We start from the raw sequence: 27,336 nt of genomic DNA, 5'->3' as shown, positions 1-27,336 counted from the left end.
AGGTTCATTAGTCTGAAGGGCCGAAACCTTTGAGCCATGTGCTAGAAGTTTGGAACATGATGAAAATGCCAAGATGCGTGGTATGTAATAGCTTTGTTACTGTGGTCAGGAGGATTTAGGCGGAGTTGCAGGCACTGGAATGGAATTTTGCAAGCTTTTACTCTTCATTTCAAGAGGATAATGGAATAGCATTGCATGTCCTTTTCCATAACTGGCTGTGGCTTTCTCCTTGGCCTTTACCATTTGATTATTGGTTTTTGTGTGCTCTTTCCTCTTGAAATACTACTGCTAAGTCCTTTAAAATTATTGTGTCTTTCAAGAAAAACAATCAGGTCTTAAGAGGCATTTTTTCAGCAGTGGGGGGAATCTGGAGTTTGTTTAAAGAAAGGGGATCTGAAGAAGATAAAGCAGAGATATCAGCTATGCAGAACTAATGATGCATTCCAAAAGAGAATTGAAGAGCTATATAACTCCATGAAGTGCTCCAGTCTATATTAGCTTTTTCACTGAGAAAGCTTTTGAAGCACCAGAATCACACACACATGTATTATACATAAAAACTCTGTAATGCAGAAGAGTATCTTTGGATCTAGCACTGCATGAGGAAGCCCATGGCACTCTCACGGAGCAAGCAAATGACACTAAATTCCCTCGGCGGGAATCAAAGCCTTTCCAAACTAACCTCGCTACCGGCAGATGTTTGAATTGCTAGTAATAGACACCCACCCTTGCTGCACATACAGCGTGCGCTGCCTCGAATGTGTGTTTTCCTTCCACCCTTGGATGCTCCTGTAATTCTGGGAAGATCCTGCCCCAAGGTGTCAGCGTGTCTGCTCAGGTGAATCTGAGGGAAGAGATACGAGAGGTAGATGAGAGCCTTGGAAAAGTATGATACACACCAGCCAGGTTGTCAGAGCTAATAGAGTGACCTCTTGGGTGTGAAAAACCGAGTGCCGTGCCACAGTGGCCCAGGGATCAGCCAGCCCTTTATTCGAGGGAAGGGGAGTGAGCAGCAGCAGCAAACCTAAATCAACAGTTCAAGCTGACAGAAAGTATTATTTCTGAGTCAGACGAGAAAGAATAACTTGAAAAACAGTTAGACTAACCGTTGTTTATACACTACAGATATTTCAAACCCAAGAGAAACTAAGGAAGTAGTGGCGCTTGTTAAAAGGCGGTGTAAAATGATTTGAAATAGCTATTAATAATGTAAATGCTTCTGTTAGGCAACCTGCTTCCTCAGGGTATGTGATCTAATCCTATTGCTCAGGAAGTGCCGTTGGTTTCTTTTTCCAATAAGCTTAGGGCATGGAGGGCATCTGGATTAATGAGAGGCTGAGATGGTGGGAAAATAATCCATTATCCTTAGCCTTTGGTAAGCCTGGGTAATTAGTGAAACCTTTGCAAGAAGTATTTTTCATTTCACTGTGATTGCAAAATAATTGTCTCATCTGGTAGGGATATCATCTGTATTGCCTTATAACACACAGGTAGTACATGAAAAATCTACTTCATAAGTACATGCACTAGCATGGTTCTAACCGAGTTGGTCAGCTGAAGGCCCCGTGACTAGGTATATTAAAAACCTGTACGAAACAGCACATACCGGTATTTGCTCTTCATTTAAAGGGGGAAAATTGGCCTCTTTGGGGCAGTTTTTGGGTGCCAGCTGAAAATTTCTTGTGCTCATTTACATCAGAACCCCTAAGCTTTCTCCTCCTGAAAATGAGAAGCACATCAGTAGGCTCTGGACTTTGCTTTTAAGGATGAACTTTGCAAGCGGTAAAAGAAACAACCTTAAGGGAAAGACAGGAGAGCAAGAAAAGAAGAAACAGGCATCTCCGTACCAAAGGAATAGGCTTGAGACTGAAGATGTTCTCTTCCCAGTTCAGTCACTGGCTTCTTGTCTGATCTTTTACCACCAGTAAAAGAGATACCACCAGTATCTCTTTGGATTTCTACTTCCCATCTCTAACAAGAGAAATATTAGTATTTCCTTTTTTCCTGCTTTTTGTCTGTTTAGGCAGCAAGCTTTTTGGACAGGGGGGATCTTTCCTGCTGTTCACCGTAAAAAGCTCGGTTCTGTGGAGCCTCGTGGGACTCTTGGGTTACGAATAGTAACAAAGAGGCAGGAAGATGTCCAAAGGCCTGTTTTTTGAAAGGTGGCCAGTAGTTTACTTTTTTTTTGGGGGGGGAGGGTGGGGGGTGGGAGGCAGGGTGCAGGGGGCAGATTCCTTTGCCTTGGTAGCCAGGGAAGTTCATGCATTTCTGCAATGTAGCTTTTAGTAGCTTGGCACAGTTCAGCGTCAGGCTCAGTAGGCTCCGTGGCTTCTTCGTGGTAGCGCTCGCCTGTTGCAGTGGTTACTGTGAATGCATCACTGCTTGCCATTCTTGTCATTGACCCCAAATCAGGTAGTTTTCCCGTTGCAGGGAATAGGAAATAATCTACATTATTTTGTTAGAATTGAATAGTACTTGTGAGTGTTGATGGTTAAGCAGCCAGCAGTGTTGGTGGGGAAATTAGTGGGGTAAAGGAGGTGGATTTGCTCAGTGTCATTTGATGGCCATGTCGTTTGATGTGCACCTAGACGTGTGCTAGCTGTTTGTTCATGTTCCCCACAGCATGTTGAATAAATCTCTCTTTCTTTCTCTAGCACACACGCTTACCTCTGAAACCTGTGTTTAGATAGGTATGTCAGGTCAACCTGGGGCATTGGATGTTGTGACCTACAGTCTCCCTGGGTGTAATTTCTGTGGGAAGAAGTTTATTCTGCTAGATAGGTGCGTACCGTTCATTTTCAGCCATCGTGGTGATACTGTTTTCAGCAGGGCAAACTGTGGTTTGCCCTGAGTCTGGTCTGTAACTGGAGCTGCATCTGCTGCTCCTGGGAACGCCAAGCCTTGCGTCTGATCTGGAATGCCAATGAGCCCATATAAAGCTGTTAGTGTCTGTGTGAGGTTTTTCTAGTCCTCATTACCAACCTGATAGAAAGATAATTCCTCAGCTGCTGTTCCAACCTGTGGGATTTTACCCACTTAATTAATTTTCTTTCTTGTTAAGGAAGATCTCTTTTTATGCACGAGAAGCTGTGCTCGACTTGCTTTTGAGGGACTCTTCTCATGTCTATATCAAAGGCACAGAGGCCCCAGAAGTTGGGGGGTAAGGCCTGGGGGCAACGTGCCCGCGGAGGCTGAACGTGGAAGCGCTGCCTTGCGTGCCGAGGGGAGCCACGTCTACACGGCGGAGGGGACTCCCCTTCCCCGCTCCCCCCTTTTGCCACCGCCCGGCGATAAAATGGAAGCTTGTGACACGGCCAAAGGGTGACAAACCGCGTGCGGAATGCCTGCTGAGAGTTAAAAATGCCAGCCTACACCACCCTCCCCAACCTTTCAGCGTGTCAGCAAGCTGTCTGTGTAAATAAATACATATATCAAACAGTAAGCAGATGCCTTTTTAACATGCACTGTTTCAGGCTGAGATATTCCTTTCTGGTGCAGCTCATCTCAGCATCTGTCAAGCTAATGCCAACTCCACAGCTCCCTTTCAGCTGTATTTAATGCACAAAGATTTGTGTTGTGGTAAATGTAAAATATAATGAGGATTTGGCTTGTTTTACATCTGTTTTGGTGTTACTTGTGATGTATAAAATGTTAAAAGGGAACGCTTTGTGTTCCTCCTGATCTCTGTGTCAGTATATATAGTGCAAACTCTTGTTCCTTATGCTTGATTAAGTGGCTTTATACAAGCATGTGTGTGATTGTAGAAGTATACGAGGAGGAAAAAAAAAAAAAAAGTAATTTGAAAAATATACCACCACTGGGGCCCCGAAGCAAACAAACATTGAAGTGGGGAGGGAACTGTGATGAGGGTTGGATTTAAAATAAAAATTAAACAAAAAGCTTAATTCCGCAGAGTATCTTGTACTCCTTACATCAAGCCAAACTCAGGAGCCACAGAGTCTAAAGCCCCAAGGGTGTTTTTTAGTGCAGTGTTGTGGAAGGGGCACTCGTGAGCTGCTAGGCTGGGTCAGATCTTGTCTAATCCAGGGTCGTGTCTCTCATAGCAGCCAGCAGTGATTAGAGAGAATGTAAGACCAGGGCAACAAACCAGGAGAAATTCCATGTTAAGCTTTTGTTTATTTTTATTTTCATATTAAAAATGTATTGAGCCCAGATGACCCATAGTCTACTGGCTCTACTCCTCCTTTAAAAATTCACGTACGGGGCTAAAGGAGTGTTGGATCCTGTGGTGCGGCTGTCCCTCTCTGTCCCCTCTGCATCAGCCGCGGAGAAGGTGCCTGGTTTTTATTGTCCTTTTTCACGTTTCACACACTCTACTGCTTTTGCTCTAGTGAGATACAAAGGAATCACATTGGAAAAAAAAAAAAAAATCAGACTGTTTATGCAGGCAACAAGTCTTGAAGACAGCTCCCTGTCAGACTTTTCTGAGGTCTGCTGAGAGAAAGGAGAGTATTCCTGCTGCTTGAGACACTCTCAATTAGATTAGATATAAACAAAGCAGGGGGGAGGGGAGAGGCATGATCCTCCACCGGAGAGGAGTATTTAGATGACCTGAGATATCTTCTGTCTCTTAATGTTCCTTGAATAGAGATGATTGAAATCTCTCATCTGCGCAAATACGCACAGAAGACAAAATACAATATCAGTGACCCTAAATATATTAGAGCGCTCTGCTTCTGATCACAGCGGTACATCAGCTGGAATAGTAATAGGGAATGAATGGATTTTGCCTACATGGACAGCACTGTTCTTCCATAATGGAAGGGGAAAATTGGTACTAAAAGTGGCATTGGATCAAATTTTTGATGACTCTCAGTACACCTGCCTGTGACGCTTTCCATCTTGTGGTTTCAGAACACTTTGCAAACCTGAATAAGTTAATTATTTTTTTTTTGTCACTGTCTCCAGAGGCTGGAAGTTACTGTCCAATACTGCACGTCTGAAAGGACTAGGACCATGTTCAATAGGTTTCGATCAGGCAGCAGACATTTTGTCCTGCACAGGAGTATGCGGACGTACGCATTTTCTCCATGCAAGCACTCGCACCTCTCAAATACTTGCCCTTCCCCTTCAAAGGAACGAGGATGTGGTCGGTACGCGTGTATTTAAAATGCCAGGTCGTGCAGAGCAGGGAATAGGCTTGTAAACACACGCCCACAGGAGGACGAAGCTCACCTGAACGTGTGCGAGTCCACTCGAGCCGTGGGCAAGGAGAACATCTGCCCGAATACCCGTTTGGTGGGACCTGGCTCTGCTTGCTAGACCATGCCGCTCCTCTAGTGCACATAAGATGAATGATCAGGGTGCATGCAGCGCGTCAGGCTAGAGACAGCGTGAAGTGCTCCTGTGTCCCTTTTCCTGGGGAAAAGTGAAATAGTGCCTCTGTGGAGGGGAGCAGGGGGATGCTGGCAGAGGGCTGGTACCCCTACGCGTGGCAGGAATTTTCTTTCGTGTGGTCTGGTGTGACGTTAGCGCTTCCCAGCTGCCTCGTCAGTGGCTTTGTAATCTACTGGATCGACAAATAAACGCTAGTTCAGCTCAGCGTGGCTGTCTTCTCCAGAAAGTGTGTCAGAGAAAGGGGAGTTTGAGACGTCTGGCTGCAGCCCTGTCTCGGTGCCTTACAGCGCTGGTGGATGGAGTTGCTGCGAAGAAACTTTTCGTCTTGTCCCTGGAGGAGTTATTAAACCCTGGGACGCGGAGGCGGGCGGCACTGATGCTCCCTGGTGCTGCGTGTGGACCGCTGGCATTGGTTTTGGGATGCTGGAGGGGCTGGGCAGGGCGGAGGGGTTTGGTTTCGAAAGAGGGCAAAGCAGCAAGGTAGACTGGGGAGGAGAGAAGTAATACTGTGAAATGGATTTGCGTGGCGCCAGCTTCCTATCTGAATTGGAGCTGTCAGGGAGAATGAGATCCAGACTCGGTGCTGTTCTCCAGAGAGAAGCGGTTATGGAGCGATTGCTCTGTTAAGTGCTGGCTCCACCTCTACGCCCCAGGTCTGGCTGACTTCTGCAAGGAGAAAACCGACAAGATCTGGCATGATCCCTCCTCCTTTCCCACTGGCTTTTTCTGCCTTTCTCCAGGCACTGATTTACCTTCCTTCACTTGCTTATTGCTTTCACCACCTGAGCGTCTCCCACCGAACCCTTCTTCTCCTGGCTGTGCTGGTTATCTTCATCCCACCCTTACCCGCCTCTTGGGTCCATCACCTTGCCCTCTGTTTCATCCTCAAGTCTTTCCTGGCTCCCACCATTCAGCACACAGTTGTACTCTGATATTCTATTCAGTAAGTGAACACGTGTGTGTGTGTATTTGTCACATGCAGCGCAGGAGGGGGCGCGTGTGCGTCTTCGACATTTAACTCCCCGTGTTTTTTCACGCACTACTCCGTCCTCTGTTCTGGGACTTGTCTTTGGGGGACTCACAGCATCTCCTCCTGCCGTTCCCGTCCTCTCCTCTTTTCCCGGTGACTCTCGCCTGCTTCACAGGGGAGCAGGAGGGGAAGATGTAGAGCAACTCAGTTGCTCCTTTCTTATCCTGATGGAAATAATCCTGTCCTCCTGGTCAAAGCCCTTTTTTGGCCAGTCTGATCGGTCTGGAAAGTACGGAGGAAGATTTTTGCCTTTGGTCCAGGCCTTGCCAAGGTCTTCAGGGTCACTGCCAGATGCTTCCCCTCACCTCCTTCAGGCAAGAAAGAGTTGATCTTTACCTTAGCAGGAAGAAGTGAGGAAAAGCAAGGTCACGGTCCTCTCCTCGGGTCCAGTATGGAGGTATGCGTCTTACCTATTTTTCATCGCTGTTTCCGACAGGTTGACCAGCCTGGATCACGGCGCTAGGGACCTGAAGCAAGGATCCTGACTGATGCGTGTTTAGTACGACCTGACTTCTTGAGGAGAACAAGTATTTCTCTGAAGGCCTGTCCTCTCAAAGCAGCACGCAGGTAAGGCAGACGGAGCTCCCAACGCTCAGGCTCTGCTGGGCTCTGCGCATCCCGCGGTGGCCTCAGGAGAGGATTTTTTTCCCTTCATTTGGCTCAAGAGCGGCTTTGTCACCTCTGCCTGCCATGCCTGTAGGGGTGAAACCTTACATTGTATTTACAGCATGGGGAACGTTTTTTAGCAGAAATGTGCTTTCAGAGGATCGAGACTGCTCGTGTCGTTGAGATGAATGCAGGCTAAAAGTGTGGGAGGAGTATGCTGAAAAAAGAAAAAGGTTACATGTGCGGTATTAAAGAAACAATACTTAGACCTCTTGTTCTAAGATAACTTTATATTGAAAATTACCTTAATTTAAACAGAAAACTTTTAAAGAAAAGGAATAAAGAATTGTATGTTGGGGGGAAGGGGTTAAGTAAGAAATTAATTTAATCATTTAATTTCCAACTGGGCAAGATGTTTCAGGTCATCTAAAAGTGAAAAAAACAAACAGAAAAGCCTTGCAGTTCTAATCGCTATGACTCATGGAAACCAGATCTAGAAAAGATGAGGCCCTTTAGTGCAAACCCTTAATCCCCTACTAGTATGTAACATCGTTCCCAGCAGCGTCTACCAGTCCTGTTTTAAATGATGGGATTTTCCCTTGTCCCCTTGGGATACTATTGCACAGTCTAATAGAATTAATCTGCTTACTTCTCTTTCAACCCCTGACCACTGCAGATGCAATTAGTAGTAGGCAATGGGAGGATTCTGTTTCCTATGCTGTATTATGAAGGCTTAGGGCTGTATTGTGCTAAACCAGACATCAGTTGTGAGCGTGTACGCATGAGTGTGGCTTATCTGTCAGTACTCATTACAGCCCCATAAACGTCTCTGAACTATGGAGTTCTCAGACTCGCAGGAGCTTTTCTACAATCGTAATTCAGGATCTGATAAGGCACAGACTAATGTATCTGAACGCCTGTGAGAAAGATAGTACGATTGGAAACTAAAGCGAAATGCAAAGTCATATGCTGCTTGTGCTAGAGACTCTCGGAGGCAATTTACTTCTCTGTTTCTGGAGCATTCTCTGGCCTCATTTTTTAATTCTTTCTCAGGCAGCTTGGTAGGAACTACGTGAAATCGCTTTTTGCTGTGTGTGGTGCTGCTGTGGAGGTACTGCTGCACCCTTCCACCTGTGAATTTCTTTCTTGTTTTAGAAGAATGCTGTGGGCTTCTGCTGACGTTTACTGAAAGGCTCCAGTCAAATAACCAGATGAATATAAAGTGAAATAAATTGGAGCTGGAAAATCGTATCTGGTCTTATTTAGTCTTGTCTCCACTTTACACAAAGTGGAGCTTCCTTCTGTGACATTTCACCTGTTTTGCTCCTCAAATTTGGAAGAGTTTTAGTAGTGAGAACTGTTACTCGGTTTCTAAAGCACATGGATGACGTTTTGACCTGTTTACACCCGGAGACTACAGCAACAGCTGATCTGTACAAACTCCGTGTGTGGACACTCGGATTCATCCGCTTCCAAAGTGAATTAAAAAACACATCCTAGGACAGAAAGCGACTGCAGTATAAGTGCTAGTCGATGTTTGAATGAGGCTGCAACGTGAAGCAGGGGCACAAGTCCTCAAAACTGGGCACGTGCCAGCCTTCCACGTGGGCCGTGTCCACTGGCACTAAAGGAGAAGGTTACAATCCTGTTCCTCCTCTCTCCCAATAAATCCCTGGCTCTAATGTGCCATAGCTTTTCTGGAGTATTTCCTCAAATAGAAAGCCTCAACGTAAACTTAGCCACTGGTCCAGTGTTTCATTATCAAGATAAGTTAATTAAGCCTATTAAAATTTGACTAGATTGCCTGTGTTTGTCGGATCAGAATTTCTTTAAACGCTGAAGATTGAGTTGCAAAGCTTTGATGTGTTCAATGAGTCCAGTGCTAATTTGCCCATTGTTTTTAATCAGTTGAAATTCTTCTCCAGCTTGGTGCTTGGCTGCTTCATGTGGTTTCGTAGCATGCTTTAAAGGATGGGGAGGTGGTGACTGAAGCAAGGTGTAATGATCCGTAGCGCTTTACATCATCTGCAGTTTATGTTCCCTGTCCCTGCTTTGCTAGTCAAGCTTTTTGCCAGTCAAAGTGTCAGTAAACCCAAGGCAGATAGATAGGTACAGCTTCTCCTCCACTCTTCCCTTTTTTTTTTTTTTTTTTTCCTTGAAAGTTTATCTTGCTGCTTGCTTTTTAAAAGCTCTGCATTAGCTGGGGGGGCTGTGAAGTAAAAGGCATGCTTTAAATACAGATGCTGGTGATAGCCCTTTCAAAAGCTGCATTTCTCAAGCTGGGAGCTATTGACCCCTTTCAGTGCAGTCACAAAGAAATCCAAGAGGAAATGGAGGGTGAGGGCCAGCAGGGAATATATATATAATTTTTTCCCCCCAAGTCGTCGTCTTACTCCACCCCCTGCCAGGCTGGCTATTGTTTGAGACTCCACATGGGATACCAGTTGCCATATAAGGAAAATGGCATCATGCTACATTCTTTCTAAAAATTGATTTTTTACAGTTGCCTCTTTTTTTTTTTTTTTTTTTTTTTTTTCCTTGCTGAAAGTTGTTCTGTTTTTGTGGAAGATCTGGGCAAAAGGAAAGCGGTAGGCTACAACATGCATGTATACAGTCTTGGTCTGCGCAAAAGATTTTGCTTTGGTTCTGTTATCGCCATTTAGGCGATTAGGCAAAGCAGAAATAGCAAGTGAGGTTCAGCTATTATGACAGGAGCAGAGGATGTGGCTGTGCATTTTCCTGCATCCCGAACTCAGTAATAATCCTCATCACCTCTTGCTTTTCTTGCCTAAGAGGATGCTCAGGCAGTGGGACAGAGGCATGGAGTGCCCTTCCGTGTCCCTCTTCATTCACAGTCTACCATTTATTCAGTCTGTGTTTGCTGTCCTGATGAAAGCACACCTGGACTCTTACAAGGAGATCCTGCCTTTTGCTTCCAGGGTGTTCCCTGCGAAATTGTCCCCATTTCAGTGCTTGAAATTTTAAGGGGAGAAAATCTCTTTCCACCAGAACTTTATGATTTGTGATCGAGAGCTGGGACAAAACCAGTGCTGCTGAACTGGAGCTTCCCTTCCGACACCTGTGTTATGCTGAGGTGTGATTACAGAAGTGGAGAAAAGGAAAATACTTTCTATAAACACTTTTTTGGCAGAAATTAATTGATATTAGTATTGTTATCTGTGTATGCATTGGCAATATACACTTTTTAAAATGTTGAACAATTTGACAACTTTTAAAGAAACTGCAGTTTTGTGAAATGGAGTAGTAGGTTCAGTGGTTTTTTATAAAATCCTGGAAATGGAGGCCACACTGAACAAAGGAAGCAGATATCATATTGAGAAAGTTCTAATTTTCTTTGATTTTTTCTTCAGGCTGTGAGTTAAATTGTTTGGAGAAGCTGTGCTACTCTCATATCGCTGCAAAATGAGTCTCCAAGAGACTCTTCCCATATGATAAATTGTGCTTATACCAGAGATACAAATGTGGAACCCTCCTGGGCTTTGCTAAAGTGCTTGAGTTTGCGCCAGTATGGCAGGGGAATGTCCTCACGTAGCTTTTTTCTGCGAAAAAAGATAGTTTGGTGCCTCCCAAACGCTGTCCGCTGTGGTATCAAGAGGAGCTCTCACTCACAGCGAGCGGTGCGGAATGATGCGATGCCCCATGTGCTCGGTTCTCAGATTGCCAATGAAGCGGCTAATGACTTTTGACACGTACGTGGCCGTCGCTGGACATCTTGAGTTGACATTGCGCAGATAAATGGGACGCTCCTCACCCGACAGCTATTGTTCCAAGCTCTCTGCAAACTCCCAGGCTTTGTGTTTTGGCTACAATCTGCTCACATTTATAACTGTCCTAATAACTGTCATGGCCAACGGTGATACGTTTGTCCTGGGCACGTTTATAAGCGACGGATGAGCGTACGGGGTCGGCGATGGATCCAGAGGGCAGGCACAGAACCTGCTGCCAGCGCCGTTTCTCCAAGAGTCTTGCTCCCAGATTGCCCAGTAACGACCAGCAGCCAACCTGCAGGCTCCTGGAGCTGAGAAGCCCCACTCAGGATCTTGGCTGGAGGTTTCAGCTCTTTAATTTCTGTTGTAAGCTAATTCGCCAGGCTGTGAAGTGGCTGCTGACGGTGCGGTGGGTGTCTCTGACGGGTCTAGAGGTGACACAAATGGCCAGAGGGCTCAAACGTTGCTGCAGCTGCCTCTGCCAGAGGTGGATGGACCTTCGAGAAGTCTTGCCCCAGCGGCTTGGAGTCGGTGCTTCTGGCGTCAACTGTGGCACGTGCGGCGGCTGATTTTGGCTGTGCCTGTTTTCCTGTGGAGTCAGGGGCTTGTGACACATGTAAATGATAACGAAGGAGGAGGAAATACATTGTCATTAGAAATACATCTCTATCGGTTCCTGTCCCTTAGTTCTAATTCTACAGTAGTAATTTAAAGCTTTTTTTTTTTTTTGCCTGACTATATCACGGGTAAAGTGCTTTGTCAAGGGAAAATGGGGTTTACCCAATGTGACAGGGCAGGAAAGCAAAGCTGCCTTTCGTTGCCGCGCTGAGTCCTGGGTGGAGCGGCTGAGGTACGGTGTCGCTCAGGACGGCAGCGAAGGCTTTGCATCGCTTATTTTGAGACCTACAAAAGTACATTTGCTTTTGATTTGTGAATTTTGAGAAATACGGAGTGAAGCTGGGGACTTAGTTTAAGAGCTGCTAGAATTATTCTCTTACTGTAGAGATTTCTCAGGAAGCAGATACTTAAGAGGGGTATATGTGCGTGTATTTGAAGCTTTTTTCGTTGGGCTTATGAGTAACAGCTGGGATCAGTGAAAGGTGATAACTATGAAAATCACTAATAAGGACAGTATTATCCTGTAAGTACTGAAGTAGGTTTGGGGAGTTTTGCATTCAATTATTAGCTCTGTGCCTAGCCTGCATTCTGACAGTGGGCGTAGCTTGATACCCGTCTGCCTTTTTTCCCTGTCTGTATAAGGACGGTGATACCGCTGGTAAGTTTTGTCCTGTAGAAAGAGGTGATAGAAGTATTTTACTTTGTGCAGAAGCTGGCTTCGTGAAACTTTGCATTCCTTTTCAGAGAGACCTGAAGATGAAAAAGTTTTCATTCTGGAAGGTTTATCTTTTTTTTTTTTTTTTTTTCGGTTGCTTCTCCTTTCTGTGACAAAGCAGGAATGGGGAAGGGAAGAAAAAAAAGGAAAGAGGTAATCCAGGAATTCCCTCTCCTTACAAGAAAAACTGCCCATCAAAAAATGTCTATACATCTCACGTGAAAAAAAAAATGGGAAAACAGTTGATTTTTAAACTTTCAGAATATGAAAAAGGTTATTATTACTCTTGAATGCCCTGACCGGTTTTAAAGCTGAGGTTACTTGCTTGCATTGCTGTGGCTACTTAGTGAAAAATCTTGAGAGCTCTTTTGTGAGAGGAGCCTTACACGTAGGTCAGCTGCTGGCCAGGCTTGCGCAGAGTAAAGATAATGATAATCTAATGGCTGATTTGTCCTTTGTAAAATGACTCATTCTCCGGTTAGCTTCTAATGGCTGTGAGCTGCATCCTTGGCAGACATCACATTTGTTGGCAGTACGGGCAGATAAGAAACTAGGGACTGAGCAGCCTTTGACGTGCTTGTGCTGGACCTTCGGGGCTCTTCTCCGCGGTCGCGTGTGGTAGGAGCTGTAAGGTAAAGATGACATGCGGGCGTTTTTTTGGCCAGATGACATGGGGGGATGTAGTGGCAGTGCCCTGCCTGCGTTTTAGCTTCAGTTCCCAGCGTAGGGAGGTCTTCAGCTGAACAGGGGACTGTCTGCAGCTATTACTGTTGGGAAAAAGTGGAGCACAGCACCTCTGTGAGTGGACCAGCCCCCCCAGCAGCATATGGAAAAATAAATAAATTCCAAAGAAGTACGTTTAAGCAGCGTAAACTTCCTTTTTTAATCACTTGTGGAAGGTTTATTTTCAAATCCCCCAACACTCAACCAGGTGCTAATTTTCAGTTGGGCTGCAGCACTGGCTTGAAATTTTGAAGTAGATAAAAGTTTTAACAGGCTCAGTCCCTCCCTGCGGCATGGCATGAGCCAGCGCCTGAGCCCGGGAGGGTAGAAGGAAGCTTTTCCTGGGAACTGGCTGTTCCGTAATTGCCATCTTGAACTGTTTCTGGCACCCTTCCCTGGCGACTGTCGATGACAGGATATTAGAGTATATATCAACTACCTGACCTGCTGGTTTCCCCATGTTCTGCGTCAGGAGTGGTTATCAGGCTGGGGCATTCCTGCATCCTGTCTGGGTAGCGCTTGTTGATGCTAGAGACAGACAGACGGACACCCAGTGCGATACAGATGACGTGTACGTTGAGGCAGAATTTGTCACTGACTCCTCAAACTGACCCGGACCATTTATAACCTTTGTGGCTGCAAAGTACATCCAAGAGTACATTTCAAGGAGGCTAAAAATAATATGCTTAATTTTAATTTATTTCTCCCACAAGTATTCAGTCAACAAGAAGAAAAGGAATCAGTTTGTCCTTTTTTTTTTTTTTTTTTCTCCCAATGCTTAAGTGTTCAGCTCTCAGAATGGAGCTGTAAGTTTATCACAAGTTATTGGCCTGTTAGTTGAGTTGGCTTGGTGTATGGATCACGTTACTGGAAAGTGGAATGACTTGCCAGAACTGCCTTTGCTTTTCCATTTCCCTTTCCATCTCCCCATTTTGCATGTTATCTGGTAGCCGTGTTGAAGGCCAAACTCTCACTGAACTGATTGGAACCAGGAGTTGGCATTCCTCTATTCCGTCTCCTTCTGCCAAAAGCCAGTGTTTAAAATAAAGACTATACGTTCAGACTACTTACACAAATACAATTTATGGTCATTTAAAATACCTGAAGATCAGTACAGCAAAGCTCTGATCTCCTAGTGACTTAGTACGACCACATGGTGGATAAAGTTGAGTATATTCAACAGGTCTTCATCCCAGGAAAAGGGGATAAGTGATGGTGGCTTTTCAAAAGGAGTAATGAAATATGGTGGGGTTTTTTTTTGGGGGGGGGGGGGAGAGGGGGGTTGGTTTTGTGGGTTTTTTGTTTGTTTGTTTGTTTTGTAAGATGTACTTGGAAATTACTCATTTGGAAAACTTAAAACTAGCTAGACGTAAGTGTAGACCTGAATCCAGATGTTTAGGACTGTTGATATAAATCAATATTTAGGGATATTCAATAGTCTTGAGTATTAGGTGTGCAAAGCTAAAAGTGCTGCCTTAGCTGCTTGAGATCTTGGTCTTTTGCTATGTGTTTTTTCTGTTGATCAAGAAGAATGATGATGAAAAGTGTAGCAATCTGATATTTCTTCTCCTGTGAACAGAAAATCAGCTGTGTGTATCGAGTCTGTGAATCACATGTCTGTACTAGATTATGTTTATGAAAGAAATTACACAAACCTTTTTTCCAAAATCTTCACAAAGACCATAAAACTTCATAAAATCAAGTTGAAATTAAGCAAATAGTTTCAGTAAAGAGAAGGGTTACATATATTTTTGTAAACATCAAAATATTTACTTCCAGATTTTTTAATGCAACATATTTTTGTTTTAGAAAAGCCAAAGCTGATCCTTTCAACGTTTAAAAATGAAAACCACATTTTCCTATTAAAATTTGATCCAAACTTTTTATAAAAAGAGGTTTTGGTCTGTTTGGTGTGGTGTCTTGCGGGGGCGGTGTGTGTGTTTTTGTTTGGTTTTTAAGTTAGGAAATGTAAAAAAAAAATGTTTTATCTTAGATTGAACAAAACTTTGGGGAATTGATGTGAAGAAATACCTTTGTATCGTTTTGTCTCAGAAGAAAAATCTTCCAGTTCAAACTGAAGCAATTCTACCCCTCTGGGGTTTTTTTGGTTTTGTCACCCAAACAAAAAAAATCTGTCGAACATCTTGCTATGTTCTTTCTGATGATACTGACGCAGAGTAATTTTCCTGGGTTTTGCTAATATAAAATTTGCTCATGCTCTATTGCTAGAAGAGTTTGGGGTTTGTCTGGCAGGAGAACGACCACTAGGGAGTTACTCTTGGTTCTGCGGGTGAGTTGCTTTTGTTGCTGGTCGTTGCAGGCAGCCTGTTTGCTGTAGCTTTTCTTGTTCCTATTTTCTTATCCGCCTCTGAGTTACTGAATACTCTCAGCTGCAAGTCAAGGAATAAAGCATGAGTGCTCATAGTTATCATTAAATGTTTTCTTTGCTAATTTTCTTTTATCGTGTCCCAGCGACGTGCAGCTGAGGATTAAAATAACTGCCCTCAGCACCAGCAGTGGGCTCTGTTTGAAATCTCCAAAGGATATTGTTTATATTTTGCCTGTCTTGCCTGTATCCCTCGTATGATGCTTTCCCCAATGAGCAGCTCTCTCCTCCCCATCCCAAGTGATGCTATTACTGAGGAATGTTGGACAGATACCATTATACACATACTGGAGGTGCCCCCAGATTTGGGGTTTGAGCTTGATTTAAAGGGGAGGAGATGTGGGAAGGGAATGTTGTTTTTAGTAGGGACCCTGGCTGTAGCGCTTTGCAGAACTGTTTTAAATATGCTCATCAGGCAGGGAGGTCTGTGGGTGCAGGGGAGGGCTCGGCGAACTTTTCAAATGTTTCCATGCGCTGCTCAAGGCTGCTGTCCCAGGCACGTTCTTCATTAGTGCTTCTGGGAAAGGCATTCTGGGAATAATCAATCAGCATCGCTCTGGGTTTCTTCTCCATCAGAACTGCTCTGCCGTGTCTCTCAGTGCTGCTCATTTTGGTTTTAATCTCTGAACGAGGGATCGATTTGCACGGACTAGCACCAGGCAGGAGAGTTTGGTCTTGCAATGGGCTAAGCCATCTGGCCTGTTTCCTCTAAAAGTGCTTAAATTGTGTGTTTAAAGTTGTAGGTCCTGAAGAAGCCAGTGGTGGTAGGGCTTTGCTGAAGGGTGCTCTGAATGTCTCAGTGGTTTCCTAGGTCGAGATTAAGTTGTCCCTTTGGGTCTTTGCTGTCACCTCTGATCTGGAGCACTCTTTATCTCAGGAAGGACGTCCGTGCTTCAGCTTTGCGGCGGTGCCGTATCGCTGACCTGCGCCTTTCCCTGTCTTTCTTCTGTCTTTCCTCTGCCTCCAGAGTCTCTGATGCAACTCAGCTCTGCTGCAGTCAACTGCTTGTTGTCTCCTTGCTTTTGCTGAGGCAGCGCTGCAAAGGGCTTTTTGCAAAAAAGGGCACGTTGGGGGAGGGAAAGGCTGTAAAGAAGATTTATGTGATTCAAGACAGTCTTTATATGTGTAAGAATTTGGGGGGTGGGAAAGCTGGTCTGATGGTAGAGAGAACTTTGCCTTCCCTCTGAGTGAATCAGTGGGCAAACTGGGATTGAAATCCAGAAGCACCTGATACCCAGGTCTCAGCTCACACTTCTGACTTAAGCACGTTGTAAAATCGGTGTAGTTGGCTGGGGAGGACACACCTTGTGTTGCAAAGGATCTGGCTTACTGGCGCTAGAGCTGCCCTTCACAGGAGTAGTGGGGATTGCATGCTATGAATTAATCACCTTGAGGACACCTGTATAATGTGCACTTTTGCCAGTCCCTTTTGGTGCGTGTCATTGCTCACAAAGGAACAAAGACAGACTGTACTTATTTTTCCCCAGAGTTCAACTGGAGGTGACGCTATATACCAGGGAGGTAGTTCTTTACCTCTCTTAATGAGTAACTTTATACTGTCCTGTCTCCTACAATAACAGCTGTCACTACTAGAAGGAAAAGAAGCTATCTGCCAAGGCAGTGAGGCTGTATAAACTGTTAAGAGAGGAGGGAAGGCACGGACAGGGAGCTGAGATTAGAGCAGGAGCCATGCAAATTCCCAAACTCCGAAGAGTGATCTTAGCATTTCATGCACCCCTAAGCAGTGTTTGTTGAACGTTTCTAGTCATGGTGAATGAAAGCAAAAATCCTGACTGGATAGTACATCAGTACTGTGACGATGAGGAAGGTTAGACTATCTGTTGTGTTTGCTGTACAGTGTTGTATCACGAATGATGCTTACGGCCGAGATCCTCAAATGTTGACACGGCGTCGAGTAAGGTGGGAAGGGGCCATCGTGACCTCTTTTTCATACTAGACACGGTTTCTTTGAATCAAGTCTGGTTTGAATCAGAGCATCTTGATGCAGCAATTTGTCATACTTTTCTTTCTTCTATTCATGATCGTTCTTCCCTGTATATCTGCAATTATGTAATGTCCATATGGCAGCTCCAGCAATTGTTTGGGAGGCAGCCGAACGCTGCAGAAGCTCTATGAGTATACTTCCAGTTCTCTGTCAAATAACTTCATCCTCTTCAGTTTGGGTTTTGCGTATCAGTGGCCTGGAGATCATCTGTGAACCGAAAATTCTCCGGGACCAGGTTTGTGTGGTTTTTAGCTCTTGTCCGTAACTTTCTTAGTTCCTGGTGTTCTTTGGTCTTTCCTCAAATACTGTACCTCTGCCAAAGTAAGACCAACCCAATCTCTGTTAACATCAGCTGTACAGGGAGGGGGGAGAGTGGCACAGGGCGTCATGAGTAAACCTGCCCAAAGCACCGTGAATGAAATCTGGATGTCACTGAAGTCAGTTGTAATGCTCCCACTCACCTCCCTGGCACTAGAAGTTTATCCCCTTACCGATGAAGAACTTTTTCCCCTTGCGAATGTAAGGATTGATGGATCGTTTGTTCTCAGCTGACCTTTTCTCCCACAGACCATCTTTGAAGCCCGGTGGTTGTGTGCGTGTGTCCGTTAATCCTGACATTGGTAGGTTTTGCCCGGCCAAAACACAGCTCCAGGAATTGAGACTGCTACCTATAGGTGGCTAGTAAATTTGGAAAGTTCCTGCAGGAGGAGGAGGTGGGCCTAGGTGAGAGCGTCCACAGTACGGAGAAATAAAAGCAAAAGTCACAATAAGTTTTGCGGACTGTCCCTGGCACCTTCCCAGCGAGCAGTGCTGGGAAAGCAGGCAGCCCCAGGGAGACCTGGGGACGTGCTTTCGTTGTCGGAAGGTAGTTAGAGGTCTTGCTTTACTCTCTGCCTGTATTCTTTAAAATTGGGAAAGCTCCTTCTCTCCCGCACTCTGTGGAGTCGTGGGGGGGTACCTGCCCCAGCTGGTCCTCCTGTGCCTTGCAGAGGTTTGCAGAGCCGCAGCGATGCTGTTGCCTGGGTACAGGGCAGTTCTGCATCTCAGCCCCCCAGCCAGGACAGGTGGGGGAATTAAGCCCTGTGCGCTTGGAGGCAGGAGCATTAAGTCCACCTGGTGCAGCTTGTAAGCTCAGAGTTTCCTTTTACTTTGCTATCGTTATTATTATTTATCATTATTATTGATAAGAGAAAAGTGCAACCCAGCTGCTCGGTGCAGAGATCTGAGGGCTCCCGCAGGGTGAAGCGCTTCATGCTGCTTAGAAAACCAGCCATTGTGCTGTCTCTTGAATAAGCATTTTATTTCACATGCTTGTTCTGAGCCTCCTGCTGTTGCTCACACTACAACTGCTGACAAGTAGCCTTCCTGGCAACATGGCATCAGAGCCCGTGAGCTGCCTTCCCTCTGGCTGAGACCCTGGGAGAACAATATGAAGAAGACAGTGACTGTTGAATATTTAAAATGAAGTATTTCCTCTTAAACATGAAAATGCTCTTTGCGCTTCATACACATCACTGCTTGGTGACAGCGATTGGCCAAGTCATGCATTATTCCTGTGTTCAGATAGGACTGTGCTAACTGCACTGCAAGAATTTTCTCCTCTCTCCTTGGCCGAGCACATGAAAGCTCACCGTTAGCAGGGCACCCACTTGTATAGCACATGTGTAAAACATCCGTGAACTTTACTAATTAGGATCAGTCAAATTTTAAGCTCAGTTGCTTTGAATTCGAGCTAGTTCATATTGTAACGCAATGGTTCTTGCTGTGTACGTCTGTAGAGCACTGCGCTGTTTCAAGCAGCGCTTGGGAACTGTGTCAGTGAGCATTAGTAAAATAACGGTAATTAACCTTTAGGTTGAGGTAGCACGCAAGATCTCTAATAATGAGCCAGGGTCCCCTGGTTCGAAGCACTGTAAATTTGCATGACAGAAATACTATCTGGTCTAAGAACACGTACTTTAATATGAGAAAATTTAATGTAAGATGAGAAAACAAATGAGTATAATGCAGCGGCGGGGGAAATGAACGCCTGAGCAAGGCCACACTGAAGTCGATGACCTTTCTACTGACCATACTAGGCACTGGGTTTGGTCTTAAATAGGTTCCATGTTGGGCTTCTAAAACCACATTATCATAATCTCCGTGGCATGGAGCTTAGCAATGGACAAAGTTTGTCCTACATGAAGATTGGCTCATCTTCACTGCTGAAGGAGCACAGCACCTAACTTTGAGCTAATATTAGAAACAAAATTGTTGGAAGACTGAAAACCTGGAGGGTTTCAAGACAGATAGTAGAAGGCTGGGAAACTTCGAGCACTTTTTCCGAGGTCTTTAGAAAGTATTATTTATGAAGGTATTTGCATCTCTGCAAAATGAGTGCAAAGCGATCGCTGACACAAGCGTATTGTTCTGATGTTGTAGTTTGCACTTTTTGTATTTCTATTTACACATGTATGAAGAATGGCAGAGGATGAAAGATGTGGCTCACTGAGACTCCTTGTGAGGCGACTATTGAAAGGCCAGGCTGGAAGGTTGGAATCTGCTTTCTCTTGGCTCTGTGTGTGTGTGTGTAAATATACATATATACAGACATATATATGTATGAAAATACGCACACAAAGCCACTGATTGTCAGCAAATACCACTATGCACAGGAGCTTAGTATCTGCTGTAAGCAGAAAGGACAAGCCCTTCTCTCCCCTACTGAAGGCAATGTTAGACATGAAATTCCTATAGATTGGTACAGGGGTTTTGTCATATAAATTGTTTATTCCTCTCTCCTTCCTGTCTTCATAAATAAATTTGTTAGGTGTTTTACCAGCTCATTTGTTTAGGTAAACCAACTACATGCAAACTAAGGGTATCAATAAAATGCTGTATCTTAATCAGATGTCAGTATTAATATCCCTCTGGCCTGCTGGATTAAGCACTTTAGACCACATAAATTTTCCTGTTTAGAAGTAAAACCACACCCCATTCTCCTCCCTGATGGTTGGGTGGGTTTTTTCCTAACGTATACAGTAGGCAAAAGGGCTGCGTAATTTCTGGAGTGAAGGAATAGATGCGAGGAGCGGGTGTGCACTCTGGTTCCTGCTGAAATGAAGAGTAGAGTAACATTTTTGGGAACTGTATTAGCACGAAGGAGCTTTAAAAGACAGTGACCTGAATGGAGATTTAGATTCTTACCTCTGTAGACAGGCCTGTGTGAATGGCAGTGGTGGGCTGAACATCAGTTTTATTGAGAGAGTAAGGCATCATCATTACTTAACTACCTCTTTACTGGGGGAAAAAAACCCCATAGCTCACAACATAGAGGAGGACAAATAGTTGTGGAGCTGTAACAAATTCTGACTGAAAAAAATGTTTGAAAGAATTCCAAACCAGAGTTAGCTGTGCCACACCACCTCCTCCTCTAGCCAACTTATAGTAATAAGTGGTGCGATAGGAATTGAATTGAACATGTGCAGTATTGAAACATTGAAAAAAACCTGAACCTGATTTCAAGTTTTCCTTCAAAGAAATGTTGGGAGGGTTTTTTTCCACAGCACGTAAAATGGGTAGATCCAAAGTCTATAAAAACCCTGAAGTCTAGGCTCAGATTTTTATTTAGTGAATCCACAGGTACAGTATTCACTAAAGAGTTCAGCAGTGGGTTGAGCTTCAAATCCTTTGAGAAACTAAAAATATGAAACAGGCCAAAAGGCAGCGCCAGAAGAAGCATAGTTATTTTTGTAAGGTTAAACAATTAACGCCTCTTTCTAGATTCAGCGCCATCCCGAATTCAGAACTTAAACTAATGAAAGGGAAATGGTACAAGATTAGTGGACTTTTAACTGCTGTCTTCCCTCCAGCTGTGGGACATCAAAAATGTATAAGCCTTCATTTTCTGTGGCTTCACTGAAAATGCTCTCTTATCCTTCTGAGTGATGTGGAAGGGATGGGATGTTACAGCTGTGTTTGGGCATGGCCTCAGTGCATTTTGCTGGTCTTTCATGACATTGCAGAAGCTTCTTTTGTCCATTATTGGGGGGTTTTTTTGTTCTTTGGAGACAGTTTGCCTGGAAAACAGTAGGTCTTGGTTGCCTTCAGAGTGATTTATGTGATGATGATGACTTAATGTAGTGGAGAAGTCATATGAATACATTTGGAGTTGGGTTAACTGAATTACATTTTTTTTAAATGAGTATGAAAGTGTATCATCCTATCTGAACCAAACCCACCCTCAAATCACTAATTAGAGGAAAATAATTAGGTTTGAATGCTAAATTTAGATTCAACTGTAATTTACAGAAGTGTTTTTTTAAAGAAGAGCCAACAAAAGGAATCTTGCCTCTGAGGAGCACCAGGAAAAAAGCCTCTTATCTATTATGGCTCTGTAGCAACCAACTCCAGAGATGAGTTGCTGGAAGTGACATGCCTGATTTATTGCCCACGGCAGCTTTGAGAGTGTTTGCAAGCTGAAGTATCTGTTATGGTTAGGATGATTATAACGGAGTTTTATTATATTTTAGAGAGAGAAAGAAAATAAACACTTTTTTGTGGCTTCCGGACGTGGGTGACTTCTGTGGTTACTTTTGGGTTTTAAGCAATGTCAGCCTGGGCTCCTCGGTGTCGCTTGCAGTTTCCCTGCAAAGGGAGCTGAGGCTGGTCGGTGGGAGGAGAGCTCGAGTGCAATGCCCCAGCGCTTACCCCATTGCAGTGGAGCAGCAGACAGGTCCATCTGGCAGGGCAAAAAATTAGGCTGTGACCCTCATGGGAATTTCTGAGCAGGTAGTTAGGATCCATGCTCCCTGTAGAAGTTTCCTGCTGTTTCTGGTCGCAGCTGGAGAGTATCTCTCAATGTGCAGTGGGAGTGTTCTCTGGAAGATGCTAAGAGCTAGCTAGTTAGTTGTTTTATATACTATTCACTCCAGTACTATCTTTCATCCTAAGTTCCCAAAACACTTTCTAGCCTCTATACAGTGGAATTGCAAGTGGCCTTTGGAGTAGGGACATAAGCGAAACACCGATGCCGTTTGCTGAAGAACATCGCTTTCCAGACTCGAAAGACTAGGAACTTTAATCTGTGTAAAACATTGCATCATCTTTAAGTCAGGGTTGCACAGAAAAGGTGTGTTCTGTTTCATCTATCTCATGGAGCAGATGACAGGTTTTGAAATTTTAGGGAGATTCTCTTCTCGTCTGTTGTGGTCCAAAAATATAAAACCTGCTATAGTTTTAAGAAAAGCAACAAATTAAAAAAAAAAAAGATACAGATCTCTCTCACTACAAGATGACTTCTCCCAAGAACCACTTTGGTTTGGCCTGGTGAAATTTTTAGCTCAGCAGCCTAGCAATTCGGTTGCTTGTGTTCCCTGGTAAGAACTGGGAAGACCAAGAATGTCAGCCTGAATCTTCTGTGTCCCAGGTTAATGCCCCATCATCTACACCTCTGGCTTGTTAAAAATTTCTCTCTTCTTTTGATAAAAAGTTCCATCCTGGAGTCACAGAAACACCACAAAATGCCTGGTTTTGAGCCTTAAAATGAAGCAACAATTCTCTGTCCCCAAAGTGCAAGAAATTCTCAGCTGACAGATTCAGGCTTCATCTGGAAGCAGCAACAAACTCTCGTGAAGTCCATGACATTCCATCATGCAGAATGATAGGAAATAGATGAGTAGTCCCCCCCAAACTCAGCACCAGTAGAAATGCTGTCCAGGTAGCTGCATTTGCAGAAGGTTAGAGTTCTGTGGTATCAGAAACTAAGCAGCTTTTCATATAGCAGTAGCTCATGTATCGACAGCCCTAGATAAGCGTAAGACTTCACTGTGCAAAATCCCACTTGCACACAGTTTGTACTGGAAGGTGGTCTCTTTTTAACTAAGTAGAATGGTAAAGCTGTAAAGGTGAGTTGGGCAGCAGAATACAAAAAGACAAAGAGATTTCAAGAAGTTACAGAATACATCTCAGAGTTCGTGTTTTCAGCTTCTGGCTATGCTGTCTGACAAAGAATTTGCAGTTCAAACCTTTTTCTATCGTTTCTGTTTGTGCTGAGGAAAAAGAAAAAAAGCTAGTGAAAGCAAATTCCTTCAGATAAGATCCATCTCTTTATGCTACCTATATTGCCAATACAGATTTGTGTTTTGCATAGCCCTGGGTAGAATTAACTGGATATCCAGCATAACCAGAGAACATCCTCACTAGGCTGACTAATAATGAAGAAAAGATGAACTATTCTCCTATAAACTGTCTGTGCACTGTTCTTGGCTGATCCCCTCCTGCTTTCTATTTTAAGATCCTTGTCAGCCTGCTGGCAAGATGCTGAAGCAGCACCAGCCATCCAGTTAAAATATAGAGTAGCCAGAAGTTTCAATCAACTCAGATTTCCTCAAACACTTACCGGACATTCATTCCAATTCCTATAAAAATGTCTAGGCAACTCATTGCTTAGTGTTTCACCTCATTTTGTAGCTGCTACTTTACAACACTGATTTTAAAATGTAATTTTACAAGTGTTACTTTTACTGACTATATTTTCTTTTTCATTGTGCGTTTTTAAACACCAAGAATGTGAGCAAGGTGGAGAGGGGACCAGTGTTGGAACAGGTAGTACAGTGTTCTGGTCATTCTTGGTTCTGCTGCTGTTAAATATATTTCCACTGCTTCAGGTGATTTGCTGCTGTTAAATGTATTATTTCCACTGCTTCAGGTGATTGTAAAAAATAGTATATCATGAATATTCATAATATATTCAAAACCCAAGTCATTATTTGGGAAGAAGTGTTCTGTGTTTGGTCAGATTGACTAGAGCTAAAATCTTTGCTGGTCCTATAGCTCTGGGAAAGAACATTCTATTTTCCTTCTCTGAGGAAAGCTGTGTGGATACAAGAAAGTACCTCTGGTAGATCAAACCAGACCAAGAAAGAGGAGGGGTTTTCCCCTACAGGCACTTCTGTCTTTCACGAAGTTGTAGGCTCCCAGGATCCAGCAGCGAGGTTGATGCTTCAACGCAAGACATAGATGTCTCTTCGGAAGAGCCTGAGCGGAACGTGGAACCAGAAAAGGAGGGATCTGGTGTGGGGACCGAGTGCCGCAAAAAAAAGCAGTGCCCGTCCTGGGAGCTGCGCGTGATCCTCCCCTTTGATAAAAGGGGCTGAGAAGGGAATGACAAAGGGGTTTGTGCTTTAGAAGGATGGCTGGCTCTGTCCCCTTGGCAAACAGCCAGCACGCCTCAGGTCCGTGTCTTCTGTGCTTCCTACTGCTGGCTTTCCGGATCAGTAACCTCCCCACGCTCCCCCCATAAACTTACGAGGAAAAATTGGGGGGGTCGGGGGGGGGCTGCAAAATGGTTTATTGAAAATCTTATTCTGAGTGGAGCTGCATTAATAAGCCTGATAAAAAAACCCCACCCTCAACATGATGAAAAATAAATCCCACTGAGCCTTCAGCATCCTGACTGAGTCACTGATTCCCCAAGGCAGAAAACAAAGCAAGTAAAAAAAGTTTTTCACATAGCAAAGCCCAAACACGTCCAGTTCTGATTTGAGATGAGTCCTGGGAGACATCACGAGGCCAGTGTAGGTGAGTTGATAAATATACAAATTGATTTTTTATTTTTTTTCATCCTTTAGAGAAAGCATCTGTTAATTTCAGTGGGACTCATGCTCGCGTGTGTTTTGTGACTGGAGCTGCCCCAAAGTGTGTGAGGACCAGCGACAGCTAGGACTAGGGCGCGGGGAGGGTTTAGATGCGTGAGTCAGATTTTCCACAAGCGCAGCTCCTCGTCTGGCTCCAAGGGCCAGCACCAGCGGGACTTTGTCCTGCTCCTTCGTCCCAGCCCGGCTGCCTACACGGGCTCTCCCCGTCACTCCTCTTCTGGTGCTTTTTGCCCCTTTGCAAAGTCCCTGGCAAAGGCTTCGGCATCATAAGGTTTCTACAAATAATATCTGCAACTCATGAGGGAAACAGCAGAGTACTCTTCTGGTTCCCTGAGGCTTTATAAATACTTTCCCAGCTAAAGGCAGTTTATAAATCTCCTCAGCTCCAGAATTGCACAAGTTTGATGGAAATTCTCCACTTAGGATGGGATAAGAGAGCAGAGAGCGAGACTTTGTGCTAGCAAATGACCCCTGGCTGGAAGCAGTCTGTTAATGCTTTTAAATGAACTACTGCTGCAGAACCCAGGGCTCGAGCCAGAAGCACAATGGAAGGTGCATTTTTATTACTGTTCTGATTGTGGCAGATAATTTTGCTGTCCTCATTTACAAATTTAATGGTTTGTTAACAGTGTCTGATTTGGGAATATAATATAGTCTATCAACTAAGGGTGGCATAATGGCATTAATAAGGGTAATTGAGGTTGTTGCTATAATCTTGTTTGCTTTTTGGTTTGTTAATTGAAAATGACTTATCTTAATATATGATAGAAACAATGTTCCTCTATGAAGCCTGGGCACCTTGAAAGAAAAAGGGACGCGTCAGTCTGCGCTGTTGAGACGTTGTTGGGGTATCTGTACAGCAGCGAGCATACAGAAGTGAGGCAGCCTAATATCTGTCAGGTATTGTGTGTCTGGGTTTCTATTTTGTATAAATAACAGCATGTGCTGTTACTTACGGCTGCGTGTGTCTCTTGTTGCAAGACTTGGTGTGTAAGACTGTCTGGGATATGTGCTATTGATTAGAGAGCCCTTACGGGAGGGAATGGAAATGAGACAGACAGGCTGCTGAGTGTTTAACCCTGGAGAAGAAACTTGGCATTTCATCTTCTATCAACGTTTGCCTGTAACTACTATTAACATTAATTATGGAGATACTTACGTGAACACCCTGTTAGCCCTAATTAGTGTTAATGGAAGATACGTGTGGATGTTAACAGGACAAGAGACAACCAAGCTTCTATTTCTAAGGTTAAATATTCAGCAGCTCCCTCTTAGACATCTCCAACATCCTATAATCATGCAGTCAGACTTATGCAAAAGCAGAACAGTTTCTCCTGCCTTTTTTTTCTTTTTCTCCCCTCCTGCCCCCCCTCTTATGGCCTTCTTACACTATTTTTGCTTAAATTAAAGAGCAAACCACAACGTGGCAGGGACCTCACTTACCTTTACTAATGTAATTATGGTACCTCTCCTCTATTCATAGTGCACCTCAGAATCAGACTTTATTAGCAAACCATTTGCTGTCCCTTTTACTGTCCTTTTAATGAATGCTAGTAGAGTCACTTAGAGGAGCTGGAAGGACTTGGCTTTGTTTTGAACAGAGACCTTATGATAAAGAGCTCGGGGCCTGAGCTCTTTCGTAGGTCATGTAATATCCGAGGTCTGTAAAGTTCCTATCGCTGTGCTATAGTTTGAAGCTGTAAAGACAAAAAAGACCTTCCTCTTGCTTGCACTCATTAGCTATCTTCAGTATTTCAAAACCCAACGTCACTGAAGAATTGAGGCTGCAAAATTTACAGGTTGTCTCATTATCCTGCTGGTGTGTGTGATAGCACATCCCCGCCACTAACCTCTGCCCAGCAGGTCAGTGTCCTTGTGAAAAGTGGCTTTTCAGGACTGACTTGGAAACTTGTAACCCTCCCTGAGATTCCTGAGCCTGCCTTAGGCGCTCTCACACACTCCTCGGGGCAGGGTGTGCTTCCTTGTGGTCCATTTCTTTTGCCACGGACATACGTGATGCTCTTGGATGGTGTATTTTGCAAAAAGTGCCTTCCCCCCCCCCCCTCCCCCAGATGATCCGCTATATAGTTATGGGGCTGCCTGTTCATCTGATCATCTCTTATTCCTATGCAAGCACAGTGCAGGCTCCCTTTGAATACTGCTTCATTGCAACCTTATGACTTACAACCTGTAGCTCCTGGGTGCTTGTTGGCTGGAGCCACAGGAGCAGCGTTACCCCAGCTTTCCAGCTGCGGTGGCTTTCTCCTTTTTCCTGAAGCAATGCCAAGCCTGAGAACATCTGCGCTTGGCTCAGGTCTCGTTTGCAGAAACTGCCTGACAGCCCGTTGCTGGCTGAGGTGTCTTAAAATTCACGCGTGCGGAGCAGCAGGCTGGCGATGGGACTCTGGGCATGGGAGAAAGAATTCGTGGGTGGGAAGTCGGTCTCTGCTCGGGTTTACCTGGAGGATGAGCTGGAGGAAGGTTGGTAGATTTTGGTTTAGCCATTTGCTAGTTTATTCTCTTGGTGTTT

General features: G+C 44.4%; 1 protein-coding gene across 2 annotated transcripts in view; it reads left to right on the top strand.

The window, feature by feature from the left end:
- Nucleotides 1–27,336, top strand: part of TSPAN18 (tetraspanin 18) — a 120,252-nt gene that overhangs the window by 53,381 nt on the left and 39,535 nt on the right. For both annotated transcript variants that reach the window (XM_049825670.1, XM_049825671.1), the window contains exon 2: nucleotides 6,825–6,955. The gene's annotated coding sequence lies outside the window, so the exon portion shown is untranslated. The remainder of the gene's footprint in view (nucleotides 1–6,824; nucleotides 6,956–27,336) is intronic.

The sequence above is a fragment of the Accipiter gentilis genome, chromosome 22, assembly GCF_929443795.1.
Source record: "Accipiter gentilis chromosome 22, bAccGen1.1, whole genome shotgun sequence".
Classification (NCBI taxonomy): Eukaryota; Metazoa; Chordata; class Aves; order Accipitriformes; family Accipitridae; genus Astur; species Astur gentilis.
Note: the sequence above shows the minus strand (reverse complement) of the source record. Positions and strands in the feature narration are given on the sequence as shown.